The following is a 14,183-nucleotide window of genomic DNA, read 5'->3' on the forward strand; positions in this document are numbered from 1 at the left end:
GCATTGCACTTGGTTCAAAGAGAGTGAGAAATGAGGGAGAGTAGAATGTCAATCCATTTGCCTATAAGGCATAGTCTCACACTAGCCCCCTAAAATAGTGCTATGGCATAATCTAAGACCTAGACCCTAAGAAGTCATTGTTCAGCTCTAAACTCTAATTGTTGAGGAGCCATCGAGTCCACCTAGCCATAAGACAACTCCCATTGGAGAAGTTATCCTTCCACTTCCCACACACACCCAAAATATCTTTAGTTTTCTAATTAGGATCCTAGCACATTTTATTTGGACATTCAAAATCAACTTTCTAAATTAACCATTTAGCGCATGTTTGTTTCTTGCCTTTAGAGCACATACATGAAAACAAGTAAAATTCTTTAGAAGTGCAGTCTTTGATGACTTCCATTCCTTTACAATGGTTCTTGGGGGGCATCTTCTTGAATTAAATTTCACATAGCTTCTACACAATTGTGAAGGAGAAAGAAAAAGCTTGGCAAATTTCAACAAGACTTCCACACAAGGTGTGAAGAAGAGTGAACAAGCTTGGTGGATTCCAATAGAGCTCCTACACAAGTGTAGAGAAGAGGAAGAAACTCAACAGATTTCGACAAATCTTCCACACTAGTGCGGAGATGAGAGGAAAATCTTGATAGATTTTGGCAAAGCTTCCGCTCAAGGTGTGAAGAAGAGCAAACAAGCTCAATGGATTCTGGCAGAGCTTCCACACAAGCATGGAGAAGATGGGAGAAGCCCAGTGAATTTCGAAGAGCTTCCACACAAATGTGAAGGGGGGAGAAGCTCTGTGTGTGTGTGTGTGTGTGTGTGTGTGTGTGTGTGTGTGTGTGTGTGTGTGTGTGTGTGTGTGTGTGTGTGTGTGTGTGTGTGTGTGTGTGTGTGTGTGTGTGTGTGTGTGTGTGTGTGTGTGTGTGTGTGTGTGTGTGTGTGTGTGTGTGTGTGTGTGTGTGTGTGTGTCCCTCTAACTTCATTTGCACTCATAGAGTGGTGTCTCCTCCTAGAGAGTTATGTGTCTATGTGGTATCATCTTCCCTTTTATATATACTAGTTGGGGAGGGGAGGGAGAGGGGGGTTGCTTTTAGCATTTGCAGCTTACATCATCAATGACAAAAACACAAAAGTTGCCTAATTTAAGTGGTTTTTTGAGGTATTTTTTCTTAGATTTGAGAGTATCCATGTTTTTTTGAATTTAAGAGTCCAAAAAAGGCAAAAACACAATCTTTTTGCACTTGCATGTTCCTCATGAGTAAAAATTCTTGCACATTAGATAGAACTTAAAATAGCCATACGCTTTAATCCATTTCAACCTTGTGATTGTGGTGATGGGCTCTATAATTCTATTACTTTATTGTGTGTGTTTTACAAATTTTTAACCAACATTCAATCTCCATGTTTTCATATCAAGAATTCCACCAATATCTCAAAAAAGTCAATAAGAGTAAGATCTTCAATACCCCCAAGCATTATTTATCTAGATGTTCACTTATGTGCAATATAATATGTAACATCCTTGACTTATTTTATAAATTTTTAAAGGATGCCAAGGGGGGTACATTATATGCGAATACCTCGTGCATGTTCTTGATTTTAAAATTGATGGTAATTGCTTATTGTTGATCCTTCTTACCTAACGCAATGGGAATGTCTAGCATCTAGGAGTCATAGATATGTGGATAAATTAAGATAATACACTGTGCCTAGAACTAAAAAGGAACTTACTTAGATGCTCTTATACCGATTATTTCTTGTCTTTAAGGTGTGAACGTAAAAATGGCTATGAATTTGTTGTAGATGTCCATTGGAGCATCCACATTATTGAAGTTCATTACAAAAGTCCAAGAGTTAAGACTTAGTTGATTGCAAATCTAAGTTGCAATTCAACTATCATATACTCATCTAAGGGTTCACATGTGAGTCATCTAACTCAACTAAGTTGTCAAAGTTTAAAGGTTTAAGCAACTTTAAGGGAGTCTTGATTAAAGTTAGTTTAGAGACACTCAAAGACTACTTATCCTAACTTTCTTAACATCACCCTTGGATTCCTTGGTATAGAAAGCAATTTTAATCTACATGTTTTCCACATGAAGTGTTTGATATAGGTGCACTAATACAAGTACATCATCATGGAAAAACCCAAAGATTACACAATTCATGAGGTTAAAACATGGAGTTAGAACCTTGCTCAATCAAAAAAAACATAATTGCAAACTTGTAATGATTGTATGTGTATCTTCTACAAAATTATCATCCTTATATATGCATTTTGCTATCCCTACCTAAGATCTCCCATCATGAAAAATTTTGCACTGCTTAGTTAGTTAAACAACTCAAATTCAATGTACAGATAAACAATCCATAATAGTTATCTTGCTCAACAAAAGGACTACTTCTTTTTTTTTACGAACATAATATTAGGATGTTCTGTGGAGTGAGTGATATGCAACATTAGATCTTCATCTCTATCTTCTAACATAGGTGCTCCAAATCTTTTGATTGGTACCCTTGAAATGATTCGATGGTGGCATACATGAGCAAATCCTTACAAGAGGAACCATCCATCTTGATTATGCATAAGTTGGACTATTTTGAAATAGCATATGCAAGAATTGTGTGACGAGCTATCGACAATTGCCACATAGCATGCCTCTTTACTCACCCACACATGTCATATTGCTTCAGGTATTCTCTAATTGATTGAAATGAGTTTGCAAGCTTTGATGTTCAATAGACTTTATTATTAGCAACTCAAAATTATTTTATACGCTCACCTCAATCAATAAAAATTTGGACCAAAAGGATTTTGAAAAATAACAATCACACTGGTAGACTAAAGGGGGACCTAGTAGGTTGCCATAGTACCAACAACCTTGCCCTAGAAGAGCCTCACCTTAGGGAATGTCATCTTAGATATACTCAAATCACTCCCTAATAAACCTAAATATTCTAGATGTTAGGAGAGCCAAAAGCACTTCCACATGCATGTGCATGACGTGTCAAGTGCTTATTCTATTTAACCACCATTTGATGCTATTAAACTATAAATAATCAATACTAGAAAGCATGTCAATCATGGGGAGGCCATATCCTTTGCAAATAATCTCCCTTGATTGCAACTTCTTTATAAACATCTATTGGGTGAACAATCCATAATGAATGTCAAATCATCATCATCATCATCCACTTGAGCTTCCCTCTTATATATTGCCCGTAAATATCTTCAAATAGATACCTAAAAAGTGGTTGGGAAGGTGACCAAGCCCCTCCTGCTTAGAAAGCTAAGGTTAAGAGAAGGCTCAAAGAAAAAATACAAGAGTTGAAGCATGACAAATAATATGTGCTACAATGGCTACATAAAAGGTGATATAGGAGATCATAGCTCGGTAGGCTCTCTACACCTATTAGCTAGAGCTCTTTATTTTTGTTAGGTTATAGCTTTTTTGTATTGTTCATTATAGTTTTCATGTGTTGTTCTCTTCAAGCAGTCATATGTTTATGCAGATGATTATAACTCATTGTCTCATAGGTCACTTTGGCCTTTTGCAGATGCTACTATTTCATTTCATCTCTCTCTCTCTCTCTCTCTCTCTCTCTCTCTCTCTCTCTCTCTCTCTCTCTCTCTCTCTCTCTCTCTCTCTCTCTCTCTCTCTCTCTCTCTCTCTCTCTCTCTCTCTCTCTCTCTCTCTCTCTCACATTGGGATTAAACGTTACATGTGCCTAGCTACCTACATTTATTGTATATAGACCCGCACACCTACAAACTGCAGGTGGTAGGCACCCATCACTATCACTTTAATCTTTATTCTTTTAGTGACAAATGGAATAAGGAAAGGCAAGTCACACATTGTGATTATTCGAGTTCCCACATACTATGTGTCTCTCTCTCTCTTGCTCTCTTGCTCTCTTGCTCAATCTGCCATAGCTCTTACTTCACTCTTGCTTCCACTTGTGTGCTTTCACTCGGGCTCTACCTTTCAACTAGTATCAGAGCCTACCATTCAAGAAGCTTCTTGTTCAATTGCTTTAGCTTGTGATAAAGTTTCATTTACCATTTCTATGGCAACCATTGCTTCATCTCTTCAAGGTATGCTTTGAGCTTAACTCTTCTAGCTTGCTTTTAGTTTTTTAAGGCCTACTTCAAGGGCTTTCCAAGGAGTTGTCCAAGTGCCTTACTAAAGGCTAAGGCATTAGCATTTAGTATAGCAACAAACACACTGTTCGCATGCCTGGTATTCAGTTACCCTTTCCCTATCTACTTCATCACTCCCCCAGCTCCAAGACCCCTTGGGAACTTGGTCAAGTACTTGACAACTTCAACATGCATTGAAGGATTCCTCTTGGGCATCATTTTAGCTCCTCTTCTTTGTTATTTTTTGTTATTTACAACAAACTTGCTGCTATAGGACTGGAATAGCTCCATCTACCATAGCTCTTACTTCATTCATTATTTCACTTATGTGCTTCCACTTGGGCTCTACCATTCAACTAGTATTAGAGCCTACCATTCAAGGAGCTTCTTTTTCAATGGCTTCAACCTGTGATAAAGTTTCATTCATTGTTTTTATGCCAACCATTTCTCCAACCCTTCAAGAGGTATGTTTTGAGCTTAACTCTTCTAGCTTGCTTTTAGTTTGTTAAGGCGTACCTCAAGGGCTTCCCAAGGAGCTCTCCAAGTGCCTTACTAAAGGCAAAGGCATCATCCTTTAGTATAGCAACAAACACACTATTTGCATGCCTAATATTTAGCTCCCCTTTCTTGATTTGCTTCATCACTCCTCCAGATCCAAGACCCCTTGGGAACTTGGTCAAGTACTTGGCAGCTTCCCCATGCATTGAAGGCTTCCTCTTGGGCATCATTGTAGCTCCCTCATCTTTGTTATTTACAATAAACTTGCTATTACAGGACTAGAATAGTGGTCTCTTTAGTGTTTGGAGCTCATATATGCTTCTATTAATGGCTATTTAGTACTCGGATTATTGGTGGACATACACTGTAGGTGGTGAGCACCCATCACTATCACTTTAATATTTATTCTTGTAGTGACAAATAGAATAAAAAAAGGCAAGTCACACATTGTGGCTGTTGGAGTTCCCACATACTCTCTCTCTCTCTCTCTCTCTCTCTACCATAGCTCTTACTTCATTCTTGCTTTCACTTATGTTCCACTCGGACTCTACCTTTCAACTAGTATTAGAGCCTACAATTTAAGGAGCTTCTTTTTCAATGGCTTCAGCCTGTGATAAAGTTTCATTCACTATTTCTATGGCAACCATTGCTCCAACCCTTCAAGGTATCCTTTGAGATTAACTCTTCCATCTTTCTTTTAGTTTGTTATGGCCTACTTTAGGGCCTTCCCAAGGCTTGTTTAGAGCTCTCAAAGTGCCTTATTAAAGGTAAAGGATCAGTATGTAGTATAGTAACAAACATGTTGTTTACGCGCTTGATATTCAATTCCCCTTTCCTGATCTACTCTCCCATGACTCGTTGGGAACTTGGGTTGAGTACTTGGCAACTTTCCAATGCATTGAAGGCTTCCTCTTGGGCATCATTGGAGTCCCCCGATCTATCTTATTTGCCATTATTTATAGCAAACCTACACCTATAGGATTGGAACAATGGTCTCTTTAGTGTTTGGTGCTCGTATATGCTTCTATTGATGCCTATTTAGTATATGGATCATTGATGGATGAACACCATAGGTGGCATCATTGTTAATTTAAACTTTATTATTTTAATGACAAATAGAATAAGATGCAAGTCACATATTGTGACTGTTGGAGTTTCCACATATTATGTCTCTCTCTCTCTCGTGCTCTCTTACTCCATCTGGCCATAGCTCTTGCTTCACTCTTGCTTCCACTTGTGTGCTTCCACTTCGGCTCTACCTTTCAACTAGTATCAAAGCCTACCATTTGGGGAGCTTCTTCTTCAATGGCTTTAGCCTCTAATAAAGTTTCATTCAAAGTTTCCATGGTAGCCATTGCTTCAGCCCTTCAAGGTATGCTTTGAGCTTAACTCTTCCAACTTGCTTTTAGTTTGTTAATGCATACTTCAACGGCTTCCCAAGGCTTGCTTTGAGCTCTCTAAGTGCCTTATTAAAGGCAAAGACATCAACATTTTGTATAGCAACAAACACATTTGTGCTCCTAGTATTCAGTCCCCCTTTCTTGATCTGCTTCATCACTCCTCTAGCTCCAAGACCCCTTGGAAACTTGATCAAGTACTTGGAAACTTTCCCATGCATTGAAGGCTTCCTCACGGGCATAATCGGAGCCCTCCCCGTCTATATTATTTGATATTGTTTACAACAGACCTTCCAATATAGGATTGGAGTAGTGGTCTCTTCACTGTATGGAGATCATATATGTTTCTATTTGTGGGAGCCTTCGCTCAACCGCCAAGACCCATGGACCGCTTATTGCTTCAAGCGTTCCAAGCCGAGCACTAATGGCTACCTCTCACATAGCCGATGCACCATCCATATCTACGGGTGTAGTGAGCTTACCTCCATGCCGATCGAGTTAGCTCCTCTCCCGCACACTCCAGTAGCTCCACGATCCAAGTGCAAGCTTCAAGCAAGCTCCATCCTCAAGATCCACGCTCCAAGCTCCATAGCCCCGAGTAAGACAAGAGAAGAGAAGAGAAGAGAAGAGAAGAAGAGAGGAGAAGATGGAGAGCTTCTCCGTCCCTCGCCCTCACACACTCACTCTCTCACACTCTCACACTCCCTCTCTCAAGCACAAGCTCAAGCAAGCAAGAACAAGAACAAGAAGAGAGCTACTTTTGGCCACACACAAGAATAAGCTTCTCATTCACTTTTCAACTTTATATACAAAACCCTAAATCCCTTTTGGGTGGTCATCCCCTTATTCCCTTTTTTACATGGCCGGCAGTGGCCTAGGCCCTTTTTTCCATTGTCCTTCTATCTTCCTAGTTTCCTTTTCACCGCCCGTCTACATTTACAAATTGCACGGGTGAGAACCCGGCGCTCCTTAAATTAAATTATGATGCACGCGCTCTTTTACAAAAGTATTGACTTGCGCTTTTCCTTGTGCACATTTTTTCTTTATTTATGACTTTTCTGTGCTTCTTATGTTTCTAGATTTTTCTTGGCATGCCTTCATCTTCCGTTTCACTTTGCCTTGGCCTTTGTCTTCTACTTTAGCTTTTCCAGATTTTCCACCTTGTTTGTCTGACGGTTAACACTATTGATGCCTATTTAGTACCTAGATCATTGGTGGATATATACACTCCATGTGGTAGGCACCCATCACTATCACTTTAATCTTTTAACTTTTAGTGACAAATAGAATAAGGAAAGCCAAGTCACACCTTGGGTTAGTTGGAGTTCCCACATACCCTCTCTCTCTCTCTCTCTCTCTCTCTCTCTCTCTCTCTCTCTCTCTCTCTCTCTCTCTTCATCTGCCATAGCTCCTGCTTCACTCTTACTTTCGTTTGTGTGCTTCCACTCGGGTTCTACCTTTCAACTAGTATTAGAGCCTACCATTTGAGGAGCTTCTTCTTCAATGGCTTCAACTGGTGATAAAGTTTTATTCATTGTTTCTATGGCAACCATTGCTTTAGCCCTTCAAGGTATGCTTTGAGCTTTATTTCTTCTAGCTTGCTTTTAGTTTGTTAAGGCCTAATTTAGGGGCTTTCCAAGGCTTGTTTGGAGCTATCCAAGTGCCTTATTAAAGGCAAAGGCATCAGCATTTAGTATAGCAACAAACACACTGCATGCACACCTGGTATTTAGTCCCCCTTTCATAATCTACTTCATCACTTGTCCAACTCCAAGTATCCTTAGGGACTTGGTCAAGTACTTGGCAACTTTCCCATGCATTCAAGGCTTTCTCTTGGGCATCATTGGAGCTTCAATCCTTGAAGGTATACTTTGAGCTTAACTCTTCCAGCTTGCTTTCAATTTGTTAAGGCCTACTTTAGGGGCTTCCCAAGGCTTGTTTGGAGCTCTACAAGTACCTTAGTAAAGGTGAAGGCATCAATAGTATAGCAACAAACACACTATTTGTGTGCCTAGTATTTAGTGCCCCTTTCTTGATCTGCTTCATCACTCTAGCTCAAGGACCGCTTGAGAACTTAGTTAAGTACTTGGAAACTTCTCCATGCGTTGAAGGTTTCCACTTGGGCATCATTGGACCCCCCCCCCCCCCCCCCAATATCTATTATTTGTTGTTATTTACAATAGACTTGATGCTATAGGACTAGAACATTGGTCTCTTCAGTGTTTGGAGCTCATATATGCTTCTATTGATGCCTATTTAGTGCCCGGATCATTGTTGGATATCATGAGGATGTATTGAGTGTTTATTAGCTTCATTTGAGCTTGAATAGCTTAATGTTTGGAGGGTTTACTATTGTACATTGTTTGGGCAGTAAGCATTTAACTAGAGTCTAGGAAAGATCTATGTATTGAAGGCATGCATGCTTCTCGGGTATGTCACATGCTTGTGTGAATGCTTGGCACTACTATGTATGCTAAGATGTGTGTATGGTGATGTTTGAGTCTTAAATAGGTGTATTTAAATGTCATTGATATTAAGGGTGGTGCCTATACATTAATAAAAAAGATTTGTGATATTTATGACAAGCAAAGTCCTACATCTCACGTATATCAGTTGAAGAAGCTTGTGGATCTTTACATCAAGGAGGGTATGATTATGTCTACTCATTTAAGTGAGTTCCATTCCATTTTCAACTAGCTTATCTTTCAAGGCATTCAATTTAAAGATAATATCAACTCTTTGTTTTTGCTTGTTACACTACCTGAGTCATGGGTCATTTTTCGTACTACTATGAGTGCTAATTCCCCTAAGAGTGTTTTTAAATATAGCGATGTAGAGAGTGCTCTATTAATAGAAGAAGTAAACACAAAGAACAATGATGCAACTTGCACTTTTCATGTATTGACTGTTAGAGGCATAAATGGTGGTAATGGCATTAATAATCGTGGTAGAGACTCACATCACAATAGGGGCAAGTCTTAGTCTCATGGGCAATCTTGCAATAAGTCTCATGGATGCAACTCCTATTTGTCATATCATTATTGTTGGTAGTAGGGTCATATTAGGCTGCAATGCCATAAAATGCGCAATGATAGGTGCAATGAGAAAGGCAAGGGAAAAATACATGAAAATGTAAAGTCCATTAATATAATATCTAAGTCTAGTGTGAAGATAGAGGAGATAAATGTATTGGAGTATAGTTATGATGATAATATTCTTGTAGTTTCATTACTTCATACTACTTGGTTGGCCAATGCACCGCGTCTACTTACTCTCAATATTGGCTTCTTGATTCAAGAACTTCCTTTTATGCTACCCCACATTACCATTGGTTCCACAGCTATTGTATTGTTATATGAGTTCTGTAAGATTGGGAAATGACATTGTATTTGATATTATTAGCATAAGTGATGTCATACTACATGTGTTGGTGCTCCGTTTGTGCCTCATGATGTACACCATGTCCAGACTTTGACAAAAAGCCTTATTTCAACTAGACAATTGTATAATCCTAGGTACCATGTATCCTTTGGTGATTCTTCATGGAAGATTCAACCATGGCACTTTGGTGAGGTACCAAGGTTGGCAACCTTTGCCCTTTGCTTGTTTTTGGGTCTATTGACCATGTATGGTTACGCCACTGATCTTCCACATGTATCTTTATGGCATCTTCACCTTAGACACATGTCTTTGTGAAAGGAATGAAAGACTTGACCCATTTGTAGTATCTCTCATCCTTGGATTATTATTGTGTTTATGGTAGGCAGACTCATAACTCACATCAAAAGTTTGGTTCTACACATGCGGGTGAGCCTTTGGTTCTTGTACATTTAGATGTTTGTGGCCCCATGCCCTATCAATCCTTAGATGGCATGAAGTATTTTGTTGTGTTCATAGATGGACTTTTTGCATAAGTCTTGGACCTATAGCATTAAGCATAAAGTAGATGGTTTGTCTACATTTCAACACTTTCTTGCTAGTTTGGGTATAGGTTGAAATGCCTATGGTTTGACAATGGGGGTGAGTATATCTCTAAGGCTTTTGAGTAGCTATGTGATGAGAAGGGTATTAAGCATCAATTGACTGCCCCATACATCCACCCCAAAATGGTATTGCATAGCACATGAATAGGATTATTCAAGACAGAGTTCATAGTATGCTTAGTTAGGTAGGCTTACCATACTACTTTTATCATGAGGCAGTTACTATTGTTGTGCATCTCATTAATAGATCCCCATGCATTAGTCTTGGTCGTAGAGTTGCATAGGAGATATGGTTTGGGAAACCTACCTCATATGCACACTTGTGAGTCTTTGGGTGTGAGGTTTTTGCCATATTCCCAAAGACAAGCACAATAAGATAGATCAAATGCATCTTTCTTGGATATGGGGATGTATGTGAGATGGGCTATCATCTTTAAGATCTGTAGGCTCAAAAGGTTATCGCCATAGTCATGATGTTATCTTCCATGAGGATAAGATGCATATGAAACTGCACAGCGGATAGAACTCTTTTCACTCTTTTTCCTAAGATGGGAGGCATGCACCCAAGAGATCATAAGGGGATACCTTCCATCCAAACATTAGCCAAGATAATAGGTAAGATCCATGCTTGTGCTACTCTCATGTACATATGAGAGAGATATAAGCTTAATGAACATCAAAGCTTAATCATAATGAGACCCTCCTCCTCAATGACCCCACCAAGGAGGAGGACCAACCAAGTGTCCAAGTGGGCAATAATTTTAACTTTTTCAAGCACACCATGTGACTTGTGAGATACCCCTTGTTAGAATCTTAGAGGGTCTTCTTTTTGGTAGTTAATCAAAATGCAATGGTTCTAGAAGCAATGCCATCTGGTCCCTCTTTTGGGAATGATGGACATAGTTGAATATAAGAGTTTTGGTCCTAATAGTGAATGATGCACAACTAATCAAAGATGAGAGTGGCCAACACTATACTTGGTTTGTATAGATTGGGGTAGTCTTTTAAACCTCAATAGCCTCAGCTGATACAATACAACACTCTCTTCCCCTAAAACAATATTAGTTGGGTTCTATCTAACCTAAGGCCCATGATCACTCGACCTTGCAATAATGTAGAAAGCCACCCAAATATTTAAGTCTACCCATCCATAGGATGGTGTTATTAGGAGCTCCACCCTCTCATTTTCCATCCACTCACACGGTATTTTTTAGTTAGCTTATTACTACCAATGTTGGGTTTGACATACACATTCCTTCGTGGCATCCTTAGCATTGGTTTGTTCAAGTAATACCTTTAAGCAAACAAGGATGCATAAACAGTCCTTTCCTACAACCAAATCCACTTCTATTTATATAATAATATTTATAAGAAACATTACCAAGCACCATGGCTACATAAAATAGACTAGTAATCTAGGATTTGGCCACCAATCCATTGTTAATCACCTAATCCACCACTAAGTGTATGCCTAAGGGATGGTACAACTTGGCTAATCAATTGATAAGATGATTAGCTCACCAATAACACTCCCCATACCTAAGACTTGACCTTTTTCACTTCTTTGAGGAACACTACACATCAAGATTGGGGTTTCTATGATATATCGTGTATCCATGATGCTAGAGAGTCTCTCAAAAATACAACCCATTCACCTTGATAAAAACACGGCTCACTCATCTTGACTGCACAGTCCACATTATAGATGTTGTCCTACTCCAAGGCTAGAGAGACACCTCAAATACAACACAATTATCACTCTAGCAACACAAGCCAATGAGAGTTTAGTATCTAGAGTCAAATCAACACGTATTTCCATTGCAATTTAAGCATGAAAATGAGAGATTTGATGCACCTTTCTAACATATGAAACCATCCCTTTCCAAACATTACTTACTTACTTACTTACTTACTTACTTAATACACAAACAATAAAACCTATGCTACAATAAATTGATTTTGGGTGTGGAATTATCACTGTTAAACAAAGCCATATAGAATTTATTGCTTACATCAAGAGCACTTTGGCAACATGGGAAATGAAGGTATTCGAGTGGCATTTTGTGATCATGAGGTCTCTAGCTGAGTTTTAGCTAGTATGATGAGGTGTAGGCTCACTATCTGATGCTCCTCCCCTCACAAAGATTCCTCCACACTCTCCTTGCTTGCATAGTGCTAGTGACAAGTGAGGGTAGAAGAAGAAGAAGAATAGTTTTTTAATGCTAGGAACACACACAGAGAGAGAGAGAGAGAGAGAGAGAGAGAGAGAGAGAGAGAGAGAGAGAGAGAGAGAGAGAGAGAGAGAGAGAGAGAGAGAGAGAGAGAGAGAGAGAGAGAGAGAGAGAGAGAGAGAGAGAGAGAGAGAGAGAGAGAGAGAGAGTTGAGGAGGGCAATTGGTTGTTGTGAGGATGAGTGGATGATTAAGGCAATCAAGCTAAGGTCTTTGAGGCCCCTTTATAACTTTTCTATATATTATACAAAGCTTTATCAAGCCTCTCTTTCTGAAGCACCAAAAGCTTCCCTAAACCTTGAAAGCTCTTACCTTTGTTAGGAATAACTGAAATTCCCATAAAAAATATAAGGCGGGAATAACCTAAGTGTAGAAGAGTCTTTGAGTATGGTAAGTTGAGAAAGAATCAAGATTTAAGAGTGCTGTGTGTGTGTGTGTGTGTGTGTGTGTCCCCCTCTCTCTCCTCCCTTTCTTGATGAATAGTAATAGATTTAGTGCATTAATGCACTTGATCCCCTTCCTTTCTTCAAGCAACCTTCTTCCTTTGTCCATTAGATATAACATAAGTCAATTTGGGAATGTGAAGAGGAAATGGAGGGTTGTGACAACCCTCTTTAGAAGGGATTATACTCCCATCTCCCTCCTTTGGCTTTGGCTCTCTCTCTCTCTCTCTCTCTCTCTCTCTCTCTCTCTCTCTCTCTCTCTCTCTCTCTCTCTCTCTCTTTGTAGCTACCAAAAGCAATGGCAACACAATGTAGTCTATTTCCTTCAACCATAATGCTCCTCCTTCATTATTCGCTATTTTTCCACTCTAGGCCACAAGGTACAACCCTTCATCTTGCATTTTGATTACTTGACATTTTTCATCTCACACGTTGTCCCGACCATGATGAGGTGTAGTTCAATACGAGCATTGGTGCAATGATGAGGGCTTTGCACGAGCTAGTGATCAAATAAGACATCTTCAAAATTGGCCTATTAGTGTGTGGTTCAATGCAAGCAATCAACAAGCAATTAAAACCCTCAATGAGTGTAATAGAAAGCTCATGGAGAGAAATTGAGGTCAATAGAGAGTAGGAGAATACAAGGGTGTAAAGCTAAGAGTTAAACCTTGAAAGCATCTTGAAAGACTTGATTAGCACTTGAGAAAAGAATCTCCTTCAATAGGAGTAGATGCTTGAGTATGCCTTAACATTATACTTATACATAGAAGAAACCAATTACTTTAGTGCTTTAAAAAATGGTGAATACTCACAAACCCATTATCAAACCATGTTGAAAACTTGATGAATATATTTACATGAGAAGGATGGGTTTGCATTTTGTCCTAGATCTACTGTTATAAGTATAAGAAATTGAACAGTTTGGTGCAACACTCAAAATCTTGACTTCTCTTAGACAAGAAGTTGAAAGCCAATAAAAACTTAGTAGAGAAGAGCATAAGAGGACTATGCTCCTAAATTCTTAAGCCATATTGAGTTGGGGTATGGGAGAAAATTTAAAATTGAAGATTGAATAAAAAGAGGGAAAGTGGAGGGAGCTACTCAAAATCCATGCAAGATCTTAATCACAACTTTTTTGGTCAAAAACGTTAATTACCCCTTTCAGAATCAAAAATAAAAAAATGAAAGTAAGGACACACACACACACACACACACACACACACACACACACACACACACACACACATGTCATAGATATCAACATCCTTTCTTTTATTTGATAATATCCAAAGGGACAACTCTTAAAATATGACATTTTTAAAGGCCTTTTTGAGAGTCCATTTTGAAAGGTGAGAAGGATCGAAGCTTGCACAGGAGAGCTATGGCGGGAGAGCAAGAGCAAGAGAGAGAGAGACTCACAATGTGGGAACTTCAACAATCAATGTGTGACTGACGTTCCCTTTATTCATCTGGCACTAAAATAATAAAGAATAG

The sequence above is a fragment of the Lygodium microphyllum genome, chromosome 20 (genome assembly GCF_053477565.2).
Source record: "Lygodium microphyllum isolate KBCC chromosome 20, Lygodium_microphyllum_v1.1.10, whole genome shotgun sequence".
In the NCBI taxonomy this organism is placed as follows: domain Eukaryota; kingdom Viridiplantae; phylum Streptophyta; class Polypodiopsida; order Schizaeales; family Lygodiaceae; genus Lygodium; species Lygodium microphyllum.